Source organism: Sprattus sprattus (genome assembly GCF_963457725.1).
Source record: "Sprattus sprattus genome assembly, chromosome: 6".
NCBI lineage: Eukaryota > Metazoa > Chordata > Actinopteri > Clupeiformes > Clupeidae > Sprattus > Sprattus sprattus.
The window spans coordinates 7,201,868-7,220,477 of record NC_137925.1 but is presented as its reverse complement, the minus strand read 5'-3'; the positions used below and the strand labels follow the sequence as shown (position 1 = coordinate 7,220,477).

The 18,610-nt window shown below is 41.9% G+C and overlaps 1 long non-coding RNA gene across 1 annotated transcript; it reads right to left on the bottom strand.

The window, feature by feature from the left end:
- Positions 1-14,029: 14,029 nt before the first annotated feature.
- On the bottom strand, positions 14,030-17,475 carry LOC308366811. The gene is made up of 3 exons (XR_013968695.1): positions 17,402-17,475; positions 15,073-15,159; positions 14,030-14,160 (listed from the first exon to the last, which is right to left on the bottom strand). It is a non-coding gene; the product is annotated as an uncharacterized lncRNA (long non-coding RNA).
- Positions 17,476-18,610: the final 1,135 nt, after the last annotated feature.

Here is an 18,610-nt window from a genome sequence, read left to right as displayed (position 1 = left end):
ATATTGCACTGCCAAGAAACTGCCACCACAAAAAACTCAACACACGAGCGCACAAACACACAGGTACAGACACACACACACACACATACACATGTATGCACACACACACATACACGTACACACACACACACAGACACATATTCGCACACACACACACACACACACACGCACGCACGCACGCACACACACACACACACACACACACACACACACACACACACACACACACACACACACACACACACACACACACACACACACACACACACACACACACACACACACACACACACACACACACACACACACACACACACACACACACACACACACACACACAAGCACTGCCAAAACCTAATCAACTCCCAATTCGAACTGTCGTTTAAGGATTTAATATAACTAAAAATATATTAATACATCAGGTGCAAATCAGAGCTGTCTCTTTTTTAAACGGGGCACACTGGCTCTGGAGCGCGCTGCCGCCTAATCTCTTCCTCGCCTCGTCTCCTCCGCATGGCGGCGAACAGCACGAGATGGAGTCACTTAAAGACTGGCCCGGCCCGTATGAGGTCTGGGACAGAGTGCTTCATTTCCTGCAGGACCCTCCAAACTGCCTAAACACACAAAGCTCAGGCTCAAACCTCTCTCCCTCCCCTGCTCTCATTTTGATATTTGTACATCTTTGCTGCAGCCAAGACCTTACCAGTATACCAGCAAATGAGGCCTGAGTCTCCTGTAAAAAAAGAAAAAGGAAAAACATGAAATTTGAAGTTTTCTCCACAAATATATAACATGTCTGAGTAAATGAAGCACAGCTTTATGAAACATTTTGAAGAACTAAATAAACAAATGGTGTAAAATTAAAAAAAAAACGCCTTAAAAAGGAGGAAGTTATTAAAACGTTTTAATACTAGTTTTCCGCATAGGTGAAAGTGTGAAAGTATACTACTCAGTCTTTCTTTTTCTCTCTCTCAGACACACACACACACACACACACACACACACACACACACACACACACACACACACACACACACACACACACACACACACACAGGTTGCTCCAGATGTGATCATCTGACAGGCTGTCCCTCCTCTTGTGAGGAGAGGAAACCTTGTCATGGTTTGCTCACCTCATTGCCAACCATTTCCAGACAGCATGAAGACTGGGCCTGTTCAAACTGGCCAATTTTCCAGCTTAAGGCAAATTCAGTGATCCCATGGAGTAACAACAAAGCGATGGGTGCAAGAAATTAATGGCCAACCCTATAAGAATTCAAAATGACCTACTTTACCTACATAGCCAGTCTTTCACAATCCGCCTCTACTTGATATATATACTATATACTTATCATTCGTGAGTCATGTTAAGTATGCTTGGACCACAACAGAGTTTGCTTGTTGGAGGTAATAGTGATGAGTATATCTTGGGTATGTGATTATAGATATCTAAGGCTTCAAGTAGACCAAGGGAGTCTACCATCACAGGATTGAAGGTGGCTGTGCCATCTACTTCCCACGTCACCACTGCAATGTTTTACCATGAGAGCAGGCCCCTTTGGATGGAGTATCACCAGATCAGGGCCCTGTCATGGCCAGCCCAATTTCGAGACCTGAATCCCATAAAAAAACCTCTGAAATGTGATCAAGAGGAAGATGGATGGTCACAAGCCATGAAAAGAAGCCAAGCTGCTTGAATTCTTGCGCCAGGAGTAGCATAAAGTCACCCAACGGCAATGTGAAAGACTGGTGGAGAGCATGCCAAGACACATGAAAGTTGTGATTTTAAATCAAGGTCATTCCACCAAATATTGATTTCTGAACTCTTCCTATTGTCATTTTTCTGCAAATAAATGAACTAAATGACAATATTTTTATTTGAAATTTGGTAGGAATGTTGCCAGTAGGTTATAGAATAAAACAAAAATGTACATTTTACTTTAACACATACCAATAAATAGTAAAACCAGAGAAACTGATAATTTTGAAGTGGTCTCTTAATTTTTTCCGCGGCTGTATGTATACAGTATACTGTATATCAACAGTAGAAATGAACATCGTTTGAGTTCTTCCTCCAAACATGATATGAATAAAACGATGTCATTTTTTTGAAAGACAGGGATCACCACACTGAACCTTTCAGGGAAAGCTACCCATGGTTGGAAGCAGGCCACTCTCTGAACTACATCTCATCCCATCACAGTCTAGCTTTCACGATCCGCTTCAGATCCATGTTTCCCTGTCATGTGCCCCAGGTCATGTACTCTCTCTCTGCTCCAGGTTTTGCCATACCCTTTGACTCGCTGTCTCTTCCCCGTGCTTGGTCTCACACATCTGTGGCTAATTTGACCTTGTCAGTGCCTGCAGGGGCGTCCTTTCCTACAGGCGGTATAGGCGGTCGCTTAGGGCGCCACTCAGAGGGGGGCGCAAAAAACTGTGCCCAGCAACAACAAAAAAAATACGTTTTTGAGAGTTTTTTTTGCGCCCCCTTCTATATTTTCAAACTAAATCTTGCCAATAAAAAAAATCATCTAACATTAGGATAAAATGAGCCGAAAACGGAAGGGGTACGTGCCTCCTTGGTGATGTCTTGCCGTTAGTGTGTGTGTGTTCAAGAAACTTTGAAGAACGAAATAATACGAGGGCGAGGCAAAAGCCATCTGGGGCGCAATTTAAGACGAAAAGAAAGGAAGAAGAAGAGAAAAGTGCCAATAAGAAAGGTAAATCCTTAAATCCTGTTCTTAGCCTAGAGTGAATTCCAGATGAGAAAACGTCCATGAATGCGTGAATTGCCCCAGGCACTTTAGTGGAGTTTAGAAGAAAATATGTACCTTATCATTGAAAGTGTTCCTACTCCCTGTCACACAGTTCTTTAAGGATTTTACAGAGGCGGGGATATCAAAAATGATATGTCCATGTATTCTACATTATACAAAAAATAAATTATTAAAATAGGGGCGCACATATAAAGCCAATAGCCAGTGCAACAACACTACAAATATCTTACTCGTTGCATAGCACACCCATTAAAGAAGACAAACACGGCAACTTGTCAACAAGAAAGGAATACTGGTAAAAATCCAAGTGTTGTAACGCTAGCTAGGCAGTGACTTGTGACGTTCCTTGTTATTGCCATTCAGTCTAAACATCAGTTCAAGTTCAGCTGTAGGCTACCGCAATTTGCGTCATTTTCGATGTGTCATGAAATACAAATTTAAGTAATCATAACAACGTTAGTTTCGGTGGAGCGAGCTAGCCAGTTTAATTAGACATGATTGAACTAATCAAGAGCTATGCAGCTTGGAATGAAAAAAGTATGTCAGGCTGTCCAAATACACCCAAATGCTTAATAACTACATAATAGCTACATTTAACAAATAATGATAATACATACTGAAATGCCGTGCGGCGGGCGCATACTTTTCTAGGTGTGATGCACTAGCGCTCAATGATGTTCCCTAACAATGTTCCTTACTGTTTTTATTGCATGTCGTTGTTCTCTGTTGGGACTGAGTTTATACAGGTGTGTGACACAGTCTGTTCTAGATAACTTGTACCAGTGCATAAAGCCCGGGCCATTTTGCCATTCTGTTGTGTTGAGTGTTTAGTAGAAAAACGGCATAACAAATTTTAGGCGTATTGCATAACAGTATGCAAGTCAGATTTGTGTTTTTCAAATAATCATATGATAAAAAGTGGTCTTTGAAAAAATGTACTGACCCAAAAAGACAAACTGTTTTGGTCACTTGAGGTGATTCTCTAAGGGCTATAGGCATAAAGTCAACCCCTTTTATTTTTTTTAACACATTTTAAGCATAAAAGCACCACTTTTTTTTTTTAAACACATTTTAAGCTATTTTCTAGTGTTGGTAAAGCATTTGAGCACTGACACAACAATAATGTTACCATCACTAGCAGCAACTATGTTGGGTATCCAGAGTGTCAGCTGTATGTGTTTTCAAATCAAATCAAGCTGGTGGAGCTGGATCGAACTTTGACAAACCTAGTTTATTTTGGCTTAGACTAGTTTACTGATTTCCCAGTCAGTACAAAAAGAGATTTAAGCGTACTCAAAAACACAACATTCAAAAGCAGAAAAGCAAGATGCCAACTGTTACCCAGGTCTGCCGTGAGCTGTTCAGCGGGGGATCTCTTGCGCTGATGGGCGTCTTGCTCTCTCTTTCCACTCACACTAAAAAAGACTGGGGTAAAAAGACAGGACAAAAGAGTAGCCTTCACCGTGTCAAACCTCACTTTACCAGGACAACAGGTTTATCACTTTACAGACACCACTTCCTTCTACGAGAGATAAATCTTCCTTCTACGAAAGATGAATCCTTCTGATACCACAGCATCAATAACAGCTATTGTGTGCGGGCTGCCACCTCTGTGTAATCTATTTGCTGTAAAAGAATGTTGTCATTCTACTTTCAGACACAGTTACCTCAGCACATAACTCCTAACAGTATGCAAATCAGATTTATGTTTTTCAAATATTCACACTGATGGAGCCAATTTCAAACCTCTGTCAATGACTTCAGAATATATTAAACAAGTGCCTTGTATTAATATATACCTTGTATGAATCATGTGCTTACAGTGCCGCTTGAAAGTATGTGAACCCCTTGACCAGTCAAGACTTTTCTGTTGTTTTACCATGATTTTTCAATTTTTGTATCACTAATTTTCCATAGATGAAATGTCAAGTTTATTTTTATCAATTGCATGTACTTGTTGAGAGGGAATTGTGTGAGTAGCCAAATGGTATTAGTGTATGTGCTAAAGTAAGTGAACCCCTTACTGCTTTGGTAAAGTCAGGCAGGTAACAGATTCGGTGAAACATATTTGGTCATTAATAAGAAAATTAAGCAAACCAATCAAATGAGACATCCTTAGGAAAAGAGTTGGGCAACACAGATTAAAAGAGAGAGGAAACCAACCAAACTACTGTAGTGCCAAGGTATTCCCACAAAATCATGGTAAAACAACAGAAAACTCTTAACTGCTCAAGGGGTTCACTTACTTCCAAGCGGCACTGTATGTAAGCAGGAACATGGCTTTTCTGTGATTATGTGTGTGTGTAACTTAGATTATTAGGTGCCACTTAGTCTGCAAATGTGCAGGAGCATGTTTAGACCAGAGGTGATAAGAAGGGTCAAACTGTGTTTCTTACGACCTTGTGCAAAACTGACAACCTTGCAGGACAGGGAGCCTCGGACGTCTAGAGACCCACCACGTCGTTATCCCAGATGACAAATTGTTTTGGCGCAAGACAACGTTAAAATATAAACCTTGTGCGGTGTGTTTAATATGGCTTCTCTCTCGTCTGCAGCAATTTGGGAGTGAGCCCAGGCTCCCTCTCTCTCTGAGCCGTGCTTCTCTCCGACCTGCTGGGACGTGGGTGAGCGCAAATAGCTTAGTGTTGTTGTTGTTTAATAAATATAGTTAAATGCAACTCCGGAGTCCTGAATTTTCACCCATCACATACAGTAGAAAGAAGTATTTGACTTGTGCTTGATAGTGTTAAAACATGTACTGACCCAAAAAGGCAAACTGTTTTGTTCACTTGGTGATTCTCTACGGTCTTGGCTATAAGCATACAAGCTTATAAGCACCTAAGACCCTGCTCCCAGTTGATAAATAATTTGCCTAGTCCCTAGAGTTTGACTCTCTTGCTCTCATTTGGCAAGAGTGTGTGTACTGAAGTGTGTGTATGCTGAGGTGTGTGTATGCTGAGGTGTGTGTGTATGCTGAGGTCTGTGTATGCTGAGGTGTGTGTGTATACTGAGGTGTGTGTTTACTGAGATGTGTGTATGCTGTGGTATGTGTGTATGCTGAGGTGTGTTTGTGTATGCTGAGGTGTGTATGCTGAGGTGTGTGTGCTGAGGTGTGTGTATGCTGAGGTGTGTGTGCTGAGGTGTGTGTATGCTGAGGTGTGTGTATACTGAGGTGTGTGTATGCTGAGGTGTGTGTATGCTGAGGTGTGTTTGTGTATGCTGAGGTGTGTGTGCTGAGGTGTGTGTATGCTGAGGTGTGTGTGTATGCTGAGGTGTGTGTATGCTGAGGTGTGTGTATGCTGAGGTGTGTGTGTGCTGAGGTGTGTGTATGCTGAGGTGTGTGTATGCTGAGGTGTGTGTGTGCTGAGGTGTGTGTATGCTGAGGTGTGTGTATGCTGAGGTGTGTGTATACTGAGGTGTGTGTATGATTAGGTGTGTGTATGCTGAGGTGTGTGTGTGCTGAGGTGTGTGTATGCTGAGGTGTGTGTATGCTGAGGTGTGTGTATGCCATGCTGAGGTGTGTGTATGCTGAGGTGTGTGTATGCCATGAATAGGTGTGTGTATGCTGAGGTGTCTGTATGCTGAGATGTGTGTATGCTGAGGTGTGTGTGTGTAAGCCATGGTGTGTGTATGCTGAGGTGTGTGTGTATGCCATGGTGTGTGTATGCCAAGATGAGGTGTGTGTATGCTGAGGTGTGTGTCATCAACATATGGGGCTTTTCTTAACACATAATGTGGGTTTATTTATTGTAATATTTAATTATGTTGTAAACGGTTTATAGCATAAGGCTCAACATCAACATATGGGGCTTGCCTTAATGCATAATGCGGGTATATTTATTGTAATATTTAATTATGTTGTAAAAGTTTTATAGCATAAGGTGCTACATCAACATGTGGGGCTTGTCTTAATGCATAATGTGGGTATATTTAATGTAATATTTATATCTTTCACCTTTTTTAAGCAAATTGTCTTAGACTATTTGAGCAGTCTTCATTTTACTGCTGTTGGCTGTACAAAGTACGTACTCCTCAAAATGTAACTGGGGATAGACAGTGTGATCCTCCACCTCATATGTTTAGTCCATAGCAACACCATCTCTCGCTTTCATGTTTCGGTAAAACTGTTTGTCTTCGATGTCTTCCATGATTGAAACTATAGACATATATAAATATGAATATGAATGTCTTTGATTGAAACTGGCAATCTCCACTGGCTTTGCTGTCGACAGTGTCGCAAAGTGACGCATGCACAACTAGGCTTAGGTAGCGACTAGGACCGGGTAGCGACTAGGATGATCGGGTAGTGACAGACTGCTTCAGCCCGTTGCTGCAACGTGCTAATGTCGCCACCATATTGGAGATGTGAAGACTGGCCTGTAAACAAACGCAAGTAAACTGTGGAGCTGCAGTTTTTCTGAAGTAAAAGCACTATAGCGTTTCCATTGCTCAACCGATTTCACTGACTCGTTTTTATATTCAAGGGTTTATGATATACGTGAAATACCAGAACAAGTTTTGTCTCCATGTTACTTAGAATCTTGATAGTAAGGCTATAGGCCTAATCACCATGGACATACTGTATACTGTACGTTGCTAGACGCTCACTGTTCTTGTTCCGCCAAGGAGGTTATGTTTTCGCCCCTGTATGTTTGTTTGTCTGTTTGTCAGCAGGATTGCGCAGAAACGCATGGACCGAATTCCATCAAACTTTGTGGGGAGATTGTGTAATATAATGGCAATAATTGATTAGATTTTCAGATGTCAAGGTCAAAGTTCAAGGTCACAAGGCGGAGGTTTGCATTCTCTGAATGCTCCCATTCTTGTTCACTTTGAAGTACTGAAAATAAATGTAAACTATCGAAATAAAGCATCTTTAACTACTAATATTTGAGTATCATTAAGAAAAAATCTAACACAAATATTAATATTAAGACTAGGAGGAATTATAATAAACAAGAAGCATGTTACGTGGTCAGGTGCACTACTGTGTCCTTTTCCGACAGGGTTACTGTTTTTTTCGTGAGGTTAGATTTGATATTGGCTTGATATTGACCTATGATATTTAAGCAATAAGGTTCGAGAGGCAGTACGGTATCGTCAATAATGTACTTGTTCGAGGGAGTTGTTAGGCCCGACGCGCAGCGGAGGGCCGGCAAACCCTCGAACAAGTACATTATTGACGATACCGTACTGACTCGAGTACCTTATTGCTTTTATAACACGGTTGCCAGCGACTCCAAAATATTAAGTACAATTAAAGTAAACATTAAGCTGCCTTTCAGGACAAAAAAAGTTGTAGACACCAAACGTTGTGTATCGCATTTCAGTAGCCAAGAGAAAATAGTCCCCCTTTGTGTGGCTGTTGCTATGCAACAGACAAATAGCATTGGGATTTTAACGTCTGTTAGACCTAGCACAAAAGCTACGTGTGTTTCAAATGGGTTTTTGGTCTAAGCGCTAAAAGTCAACTACAAATGATATTCGAGACTTTCAGTAGACTTTCAATACTCTGCAACATTCGCGTAGCACAGAAACAACTAACCGAGTCAATTTAGACATATAAAAAGTCGTGTAGATAGCTTAATTCACATGAAACATTCCCCACTACATTAGCCACAACACGCCGCCATCTTGGATAGATATTTCCTTTTGAGTGCTTAGTCTGCGTACTGATATGGAACGCTCAGGTAGATGAAAACAGGTCGTACAGTTACTATACCGTAGAATATAGCACACCCCGGAACTAACTCTCAGAATGGTGGATTCCATCTACCCGTGTTATAATTCCATCTACCCGTGTTATAATGAAATATATTTAAGCAACATAATGTCAACCTCTGCGTCATATGAATGATTCCTTCACCGACCAAGGCTGATAAACCACTGACTACAATTAAATGCATTTAAATAATACAAAAACAATAAAATTGTCTCCTTGGAGGTGGTAATAGGGGAGGGGAAACAATCTGGAACATGGCAGAAAAATGGGCCGACCAGGTGAGATAATTGCTGATGTTCAGCCCCAGGAACCTGAAGCAGCTGACCTTTTCCATTTCAGATCCGTTGATGTGTAGAGGTGAATGCTCCATCCCCTGCCGCCTCCTAAAGTCCACAATCATCTCCCTAGACTTGCTGATGTTGAGAGTGAGGTTAATATCCTGACACCATGTCAGGGTATCAACCTCCCCTCTGCAGGCTGACTCGTCACTCTCAGTGATGAGGCCCACAATGGTTGTGTCATCAGCAAACTTAAACTTAAACTAAAACTTAATAAAGAGATTGGAACTGTGCATTGCAGCATGTCATGTGTGACGCCATATGTGAACAAGGAGAACAGGAGGGGGCTCAGCACACATCCCTGGGGGGTGCCTGTGTTTGTTAATTACTGTGGCTGAGGTGCGGTCACCGATTCTTACCACCTATGGCCTCAGTGACAGGAAGTAAAAGATCCACTTGCACACGGAGATGTTAAGTCCCAGGTCTACGAGCTACGAGACGAGTCTGGAGGGGATGATGGTGTTGAATGATGAACTGTAGTCAATAAACAGCATCCTCACATACGTATTCCCTTTGTCTAGGTAGGAGAGCGCTCTGTGCACAGTCAGGGAGATGGCATCGTCTGTAGACCTGTTGGACTGGTCTGGAAACTGCATAGGGTCCAGGGTGGGGGGCAGTGAGGAGCAAATGAATGATTTGACTAGCCGCTCAAAGCACTTCATGATGACAGAGGTCAGTGCTACCGGGCGATAGTCACTCATGCAGGTGACCTTGGTGTTCTTAGGCACAGGGACGTTGATGGCCCTCTTGAAGAAGGTGGGAAGCACAGGCAGGCTAAAGGGAGAGGTTGAAGATGTCAGTGAAGACCCTACCAGCTGGTTAGCACAACCCCTGAGGGCCCTACCTGAAATGTCATCTGGGCCAGGTGCCTTGTGAGGGTTGATTTTTTTGAAGCAATGTCGGCAATGCTCGGCTACAGTAAATGTAGGCACACCACTGGCTAGGCCATCAGGTAACTGCACTGCAGGGGGGTCACTTCTCAATGCGAGCGTAGAAGGTGTTCACCTCCTCAGGTAGTAGGACAGAGGACTGGGTCTCAATGCAATCCCTCCCTTGTAGTCTTTGATGTCTCTTAGTCCACTCTACATGCTCCTGGGCTCAGAGCTAAGGTAGCTGGACTCAACCCTGGTCCTGTAAGTTCTTTTAGCTGTTGTGGGGGGAGGGGGTTAGAACAGAGGAGAAAGGGTGATAGCAGGAAGGAGCATAGACCTACAGTATAAAGGTCTATGTTACTGGTCCTAGTGAGCTGGGTAGTCAGGCAGGCAGTCAGGGCCTAAGGTAGGTCACTGCTGAGGCCCAGAGTGTGCTGGGTAGTCAGGCAGGCAGTCAGGGCCTAGTTGGGTCATGCCTGTGACCTTGAGTGTGCTGTGTTAAGGCAAGCAGTCAGGGCCTAGTGGGGCCAAGCCTGTGAACCTGATTGTGCTGTGTAGTCAGGCAAGCAGGCAGGGCCATGTCACGCCCTGCCACAGACGGCAAAGTATTCATGAAGGGGTCTCTGAATAGGAGAATTGTAAAAAGAAGTAGGTGCACTGATTTATGGCAGAAAGATTGCATTTCTGCAAGATTGAAATACACTTCAGCTCATCGCCCTCGATCGACTGCCTCTCATTGAAATAGCAGTTTAATATCATTATAATTTCTGGAACCCTTTCATAATTTCTGTTACCTTCTTACTAAATAAAAATAATTGTACCTTTTTGACTTTGACTTTTTGGATCTTTTGTGTGTTGACCTTTTGAGCTTTGGATTAACCTTTTTGTACAAATAAATACCAGTTTTTTGGTCTGCTATTGGGTCTCTTTTTCTCCGGACCTTAACAAACTTAGATTTAGTTTTTGCGTAAGGGTCATATAAGAAAGGAAAGCTATTCTAAGGTTATTATCTTATCCTATTCTGTAGTCTGTAATCATTACAGATTTACATGTTTCAAAGTGCTATCTGGGGTGCTGTTGGATGAAGTAACAAAACTGGTTCAAACAATTAGGATATATAATTATTCATAGGATATGGCGCGTCTTCTTGCGCAGACAGCAACACCATCTGACTCTTTTATGTAAATTCAAGGATTATTCTATTCCTTGCAGTATTTGTGTTTGTGTTTATTTATTTATATTTGCATTCCTCGCTGATCAAAACATGCAACATTAGATGTGTGTGTTAGTTAAATGAAAAATCCACAGTTAACAGAAACAGGGGAGGCAAACTTAACATGGAAATAAAGATATCAGTTGAAATAATAAGTAATTTAGATATGGCAGGAGTGTAATGATGACATACGGTTTCGATATGCATTCGCATTAATCAGCAGATTGCAGTATTTATGCCAGGAAATATAAAGCAATAGATTCTAAGGTTATAAGCCTATCCTATTTTGTAGTCTGTAACCACTACAGATATACACGTTTCAATGTGCTATCTAGGGTGCTATTGTGAATAGTTTCCTAGGCTAGCGTGTGTGTGTGTGTGTTTGTGTGTGTGTGTGTGTCCAGCATCCTGCTTCAAGGTCCTTCTCTCTCTCCTTAGGGCCCGGTGACATGGTAAAGCCGTCTCAACTGGATCCCAGCGACATCCACTCCTTGCGCTCTGAGCATGTCTCCAAGCTGAGAATGTACAACACACCAAGAGGATGAATACCTCTTTAGGTATTTTTAAAGGAACAGTTCTTAAAAAGTTCAGAAACCCTGAGCTACAGAAAAGAAACCATGTCACACACACATAGGTGCCTCAAATTGAACAATTGAGTGTGTGTGTGTGTGTGTGTGTGTGTGTGTGTGTGTGTGATCTCTAGAGACCTACATATAGTGCTGCTGTACTCACTAGCTGCAGCATCTGCTCCTCAATCTCAGTTTCATTTAGACTCTTAGTAGAGGAGACCTTCAAACGCAAACCAACAACATGATCTGGGAAAAAAGAGTAGATATGCCTGTGATTTGGGGATTCTCTCGTCCACACACACAGAGACGCAGGCATGTGCACGCACACACACGCATGCACACTCGCAGGGTTAGTTCAATCACTTACTTGTAGTGGTTGGAGCCGGGTTATTTACAGCAGCAGGAATAGTTGCAGTTGTTGGATCTGCGTGGAGATATGTTTTAGATAAAAAATATTTGTCACAGATTAATTGCTCACCCCTGGTGTACACTGTCCGAATGGGGGTCTTGAAGGGCAATTTGTATTTTAGACAGTGGTGTAAAAAACGACACAGAAATAAACTACACTCCGCAAATTAAAGGAGAGCTCAGTAGTAAACAATATCAATTCTTGCTTGTAATGGGGCTTTAACAAGAGCAGAGCAGACCACCACTGCCCCATTCATTCCTATGGGAATATCACAGTATTTCCTCAATTAAGACCCCCTCGTTTCTTTCTGTGGTTAGGAACTTTATTGAGATTCCCAGACTCTTGAATTCCTGAAACCCATTCTGCCCCCTTTCAATGCGTTACTTTGAAGAGAACAACGTTTATTTCAAGTCTGCACCAAGATCGAGGGGGTCCAAGCACATTGTGTACTTTTCTTTCTGAGTCGTAGGCCTACTGCCTAAGTTCCGTATTAATCTACCATTTCCCTCACGACTGCCTGGTTTTTAGATACAAAAATAAGAATTTGACCTCAGAGGATAACGTTTTACATTAGAATTTAAGAAAAGGCACAATATAGTCAATACCATAGGCGGAGCCACGGGTGTTCCAAAGGGTTCCGGGAACACCCAGTTTCATAGCTGGAACACCCAAAAAAAAAATTGCCGTCACCTGGCAACCGATTGAAAACGCAAGCTTCGCGAGTGCGACATAGTGTGCTTAAAAATAGGCCACGATGAAACAGAGTATGATAATTGACAGACAGCAGACGGAACTGAACAACCGTTTCCAACGAGACTCCTACGGAATAATGAAGGCCGCTGCTTCCCTCATGCCTGCGCCAGACGCACGTTAGCAGCTCGACTCATTGCGCGAGGCAAGCGGGCATTATGGCATTGAGTTGGACACATCCGAGCTGAATGTGTTTGAGCAATTGCTCAAAAGGAAAATGGACGGAGGACTGCAATTCTCGTCCATTATGGAAGTGTTAGATTCCTGTAATAAAAATTGTGTTTTCCGAGAATTAACAGCTTAATCCGTGTATTGGCAACACTTCCAGTCACAAGTTGCTCTGTTGAACGTCTGTTCTCGGTTGTAAACAGAGTAATTCGAAGATCAGAACCACAATGCCACAGAAAGACTGAATAGCATCTCACTGCTCATGTTTGAAAAGGATTTAGCCGAGGAATTGGACTCTGATGAGATAATTAATGCATTCAAAGCCGAGCCACGCCGCCTTGCCCTGTGAATTCAGTTGCAGCGCAAATATAGAAGCAAATACGTTACATTCTTAACCCAGCAGCGGTGTTGTTCAGATACTGATTAAATGGGTTTGTTAACCATGCGTAATAGTATGCGTAATAGTATGGCTCCATGAGTATGCGCACACGTTCTATGTGTTCTTCATCTCTGGGCACTGCGTCCCTTTATGTTTTGCAGCGGTTGCATTTGTTCTCTGTTAAAATACATGGTTTTTGAAAAAAAAAAAGAACAGGAACACCAGTATTTTCTTGGGAACACCTAGTATTTTTTTGCTGGCTACGCCACTGGTCAATACCAAATAATTTAAAATGAAACAAACACACTGAAAATGCATGTATGAAAAAGAGACTGAAACATAGGAATTGTTCCTTACTTGGAGTGGTTGGAGCAGGGTTAGTTACAGCAGCAGGAAAGGTTGCAGTTCTTTCATCTGCGTGGCGTATGGAGATATTTTTTAGATAATAGATATGAGAGATGAAAATCTTTTCCCTGGGGAAACAATGGTGAATGTAAAATGGACACAAACACACTATAGTAACTATATCAGAATAGAGCATTTTACCTGTACAATATGCCAGGTGGCAGGTTAGAGGGTCCACTAGTTTGTAAACGGTGTAGGTTCCTGGACACGCTTTCACCTGGATGGAGGGTGGTTTATAACTGCAGCAGCCCGCCGTCCAGGATCCACACACCTCTCTGGTCACGATGCCATCTTCCGGGCGAGGGTGTGGACCGTTCAGCCAGATAGGTGCAGCGGTACCGCAGCGAAAGATAAGGTAGTTAGGCAAACACCCATTAGGCATCAGAACGCTCGCCCCCTGGTGGAACATGCGGTACCAACCCTGCCACTGGACGTCACGGTCGCACCTTATCACTGACCGGTCCGCGTTGGAGGTGGCCCTCCAGGTGTCGTTCAGCACAGTGTAGTTATGACAAGGATCACTCTCCTGAGCTGATGTGACTTGGGGGGTGTGTAGAACTAATATGGGATTCAGATAAGGGTGCACACACACACACACACAGACACACAGACACACAAACACACACACAAACACACACACATCACAGATAAGAATAACATTACAAATACATTTCCAATAAATGCATGGACAAACATTTGTATTACAAAGGGCTTGACCAATCTAAGGCCCAATCTCAATACTTCCCCTTACCCCTTATCTTACCCCTTACCCTTGAAATTGCGCGTTCATGTGAGAGCTAGTGGTGTCTCAATACCCAACTTGATCAAGATTAAGGGGTAAGTTTAAGTGGTGTATGGCCCTCGTTTTTAAGCTGATCGGAGAGCTACCTTGCTCCTCCAAGGGCTATCCCAGAGCACACAGCGAAACCAGTTCGGGAATTTTCAAAAAAAAATGGCTGCTTGAAGCGAGGAATATTTTACATGAATAAAGCTATCTACACAACTTTTTATATGTTTATAATGACTCGGTTTGATCTGAAATGTACTACACGAGCGATGCATAGAATTGTCGGTCTTAACTGAAGCATTCAAACGGTAGTTTTAGGATACAATTAGCGCGTATACCACCACTCCATTGGCTTATATGGTAGCTTGCCAGCTATCATGCTACATACACTACATGTAAGTATTTTTGGCTTATAATTAATTTAAAAATGACGACAGTCTTGTTTCGTGCTCTACACAGTTGTATACATATATATTTGCAACCATGTTCTTCATTAGACTTTTTTTTAAATCGCTAGTTTCATAGCTCATACAGTCACGCATGACGTACCCGAAACCTAGTGGCGTCTCATTTCATAGGGGAAAGATCTCAGCCCTTGGCCCTTACACTTGCAAGTGCTAGGGTTAAGACTAAGACAAGATTAAGCAAAAGGGGCAAGGAGAAGAATCGAGATTCGGCCTTACTCATGGCCACCAGAGTGAAGCATAACGACAGTGGATTCATCTTCATCATCTTTTTTGTTTTGTTTTTGTTAATTCTGGTCACTGCACCTATAAAAGCATAAGAAAAGACATTATTGAGACATTCATACTTTTGTGATTTAATTTCTGCACTACTATACCATGCAATTTTTTCCACGTTTGATTCATGGATAATTAAAGGTTAGACTATATATATACATATATGTATACAGTATACTGTATATCAACAGTAGAAATGAACATCGTTTGAGTTCTTCCTTCAAACATAATATGAATAAAACGATGTCATTTTTTTGAAAGACAGGGATCACCACACTGAACCTTTAAGGGAAAGCTACCCATGGTTGGAAGCAGGCCACTCTCTGAACTACATCTCATCCCATCACAGTCTAGCTTCCACGATCCGCTTCAGATCCATGTTTCCCTGTCATGTGCCCCAGGTCATGTACTCTCTCTCTGCTCCAGGTTTTGCCATACCCTTTGACTCGCTGTCTCTTCCCCGTGCTTGGTCTCACACATCTGTGGCTAATTTGACCTTGTCAGTGCCTGCAGGGGCGGCCTTTCCTACAGGCGGTATAGGCGGTCGCTTAGGGCGCCACTCAGAGGGGGGCGCAAAAAACTGTGCCCAGCAAAAAAAAAAAAAAAAAAAATTGAGTTTTTTTTGCGCCCCCTTCATATTTTCAAACTAAATCTTGCCAATAAAAAAAATCCTCTAACATTAGGATAAAATGAGCCGAAAACAGAAGGGGTACGTGCCTCCTTGGTGATGTCTTGTCGTTAGTGTGTGTGCGTTCTAGAAACTTTGAAGAACGAAATAATAACGTGGCAAAAGCCATCTGGTGCGCAATTTAAGACGAAAAGAAAGGAAGAAGAAGAGAAACGTGCCAATAAGAAAGGTAAATCCTTAAATCCTGTTCTTAGCCTAGAATGAATTCCAGATGAGAAAACGTCCATGAATGCGTGAATTGCCCCAGGCACTTTAGTGGAGTTTAGAAGAAAATATGTACCTTATCATTGAAAGTTTTCCTGCTCCCTGTCACACAGTTCTTTAAGGATTTTACAGAGGCGGGGATATCAAAAATGATATGTCCATGTATTCTACATTATACAAAAAATAAATTATTAAAATAGGGGCGCACATATAAAGCCAATAGCCAGTACACTACAAATATCTTACTCGTTGCATTGCACACCCATTAAAGAAGACAAACACGGCAACTTGTCAACAAGAAAGGAATACTGGTAAAAATCCAAGTGTTGTAACGCTAGCTAGGCAGTGACTTGTGACGTTCCTTGTTATTGCCATTCAGTCTAAACATCAGTTCAAGTTCAGCTGTAGGCTACCGCAATTTGCGTCATTTTCGATGTGTCATGAAATACAAATTTAAGTAATCATAACAACGTTAGTTTCGGTGGAGCGAGCTAGCCAGTTTAATTAGACATGATTGAACTAATCAAAAGCTATGCAGCTTGGAATGAAAAAAGTATGTCAGGCTGTCCAAATACACCCAAATGCTTAATAACTACATAATAGCTACATTTAACAAATTAATGATAATACATACTGTAATGCCGTGCGGCGGGCGCATACTTTTCTAGGTGTGATGCACTAGCGCTCAATGTTCCCTAACAATGTTCCTTACTGTTTTTATTGCATGTCGTTGTTCTCTGTTGGGACTGAGTTTATACAGGTGTGTGACGCAGTCTGTTCTAGATAACTTGTACCAGTGCATAAAGCCCGGGCCATTTTGCCATTCTGTTGTGTTGAGTGTTTAGTAGAAAAACGGCATAACAAATATTAGGCGTATTGCATAACAGTATGCAAGTCAGACTGTTTTTCAAATAATCATATGATAAAAAGTGGTCTTTGAAAAAATGTACTGACCCAAAAAGACAAACTGTTTTGGTCACTTGAGGTGATTCTCTAAGGTCTTGGCTATAAGCATAAAAGCACCACTTCACTAGAAGAACCCTGATGAACAAGAACCCTCAAGGTCTCTCTCCCCGGAGATTCTCAGGGGACATTTTGTTTTAACACATTTTAAGCTATTTTCTAGTGTTGGTAAAGCATTTGAGCACTGACACAACAATAATGTTACCATCACTAGCAGCAACTATGTTGGGTATCCAGAGTGTCAGCTGTATGTGTTTTCAAATCAAATCAAGCTGGTGGAGCTGGATCGAACTTTGACAAACCTAGTTTATTTTGGCTTAGACTAGTTTACTGATTTCCCAGTCACTACAAAAAGAGATTTAAGCGTACTCAAAAACACAACATTCAAAACCAGAAAAGCAAGAGGCCAACTGTTACCCAGGTCTGCCGTGAGCTGTTCAGCGGGGGATCTCTTGCGCTGATGGGCGTCTTGCTCTCTCTTTCCACTCACACTAAAAAAGACTGGGGTAAAAAGACAGGACAAAAGAGTAGCCTTCACCGTGTCAAACCTCACTTTACCAGGACAACAGGTTTATCACTTTACAGACACCACTTCCTTCTACGAGAGATAAATCTTCCTTCTACGAAAGATGAATCCTTCTGATACCACAGCATCAATAACAACTATTGTGTGCGGGCTGCCACCTCTGTGTAATCTATTTGCTGTAAAAGAATGTTGTCATTCTACTTTCAGACACAGTTACCTCAGCACATAACTCCTAACAGTATGCAAGTCAGATTTATGTTTTTCAAATATTCACACTGATGGAGCCAATTTCAAACCTCTGTCAATGCCTTCAGAATATATTAAACAAGTGCCTTGTATTAATATATACCTTGTATGAATCATGTGCTTACAGTGCCGCTTGAAAGTATGTGAACCCCTTGACCAGTCAAGACTTTTCTGTTGTTTTACCATGATTTTTCAATTTTTGTATCACTAATTTTCCATAGATGAAATGTCAAGTTTATTTTTATCAATTGCATGTACTTGTTGAGAGGGAATTGTGTGAGTAGCCAAATGGTATTAGTGTATGTGCTAAAGTAAGTGAACCCCTTACTGCTTTGGTAAAGTCAGGCAGGTAACAGATTCGGTGAAACATATTTGGTCATTAATAAGAAAATTAAGCAAACCAATCAAATGAGACATCCTTAGGAAAAGAGTTGGGCAACACAGATTAAAAGAGAGAGGAAACCAACCAAACTACTGTAGTGCCAAGGTATTCCCACAAAATCATGGTAAAACAACAGAAAACTCTTAACTGCTCAAGGGGTTCACTTACTTCCAAGCGGCACTGTATGTAAGCAGGAACATGGCTTTTCTGTGATTATGTGTGTGTGTAACTTAGATTATTAGGTGCCACTTAGTCTGCAAATGTGCAGGAGCATGTTTAGACCAGAGGTGATAAGAAGGGTCAAACTGTGTTTCTTACGACCTTGTGCAAAACTGACAACCTCTGGACAGGGAGCCTCGGACGTCTAGAGACCCACCACGTCGTTATCCCAGATGACAAATTGTTTTGGCGCAAGACAACGTTAAAATATAAGCCTTGTGCAATGTGTTTAATATGGCTTCTCTCTCATCTG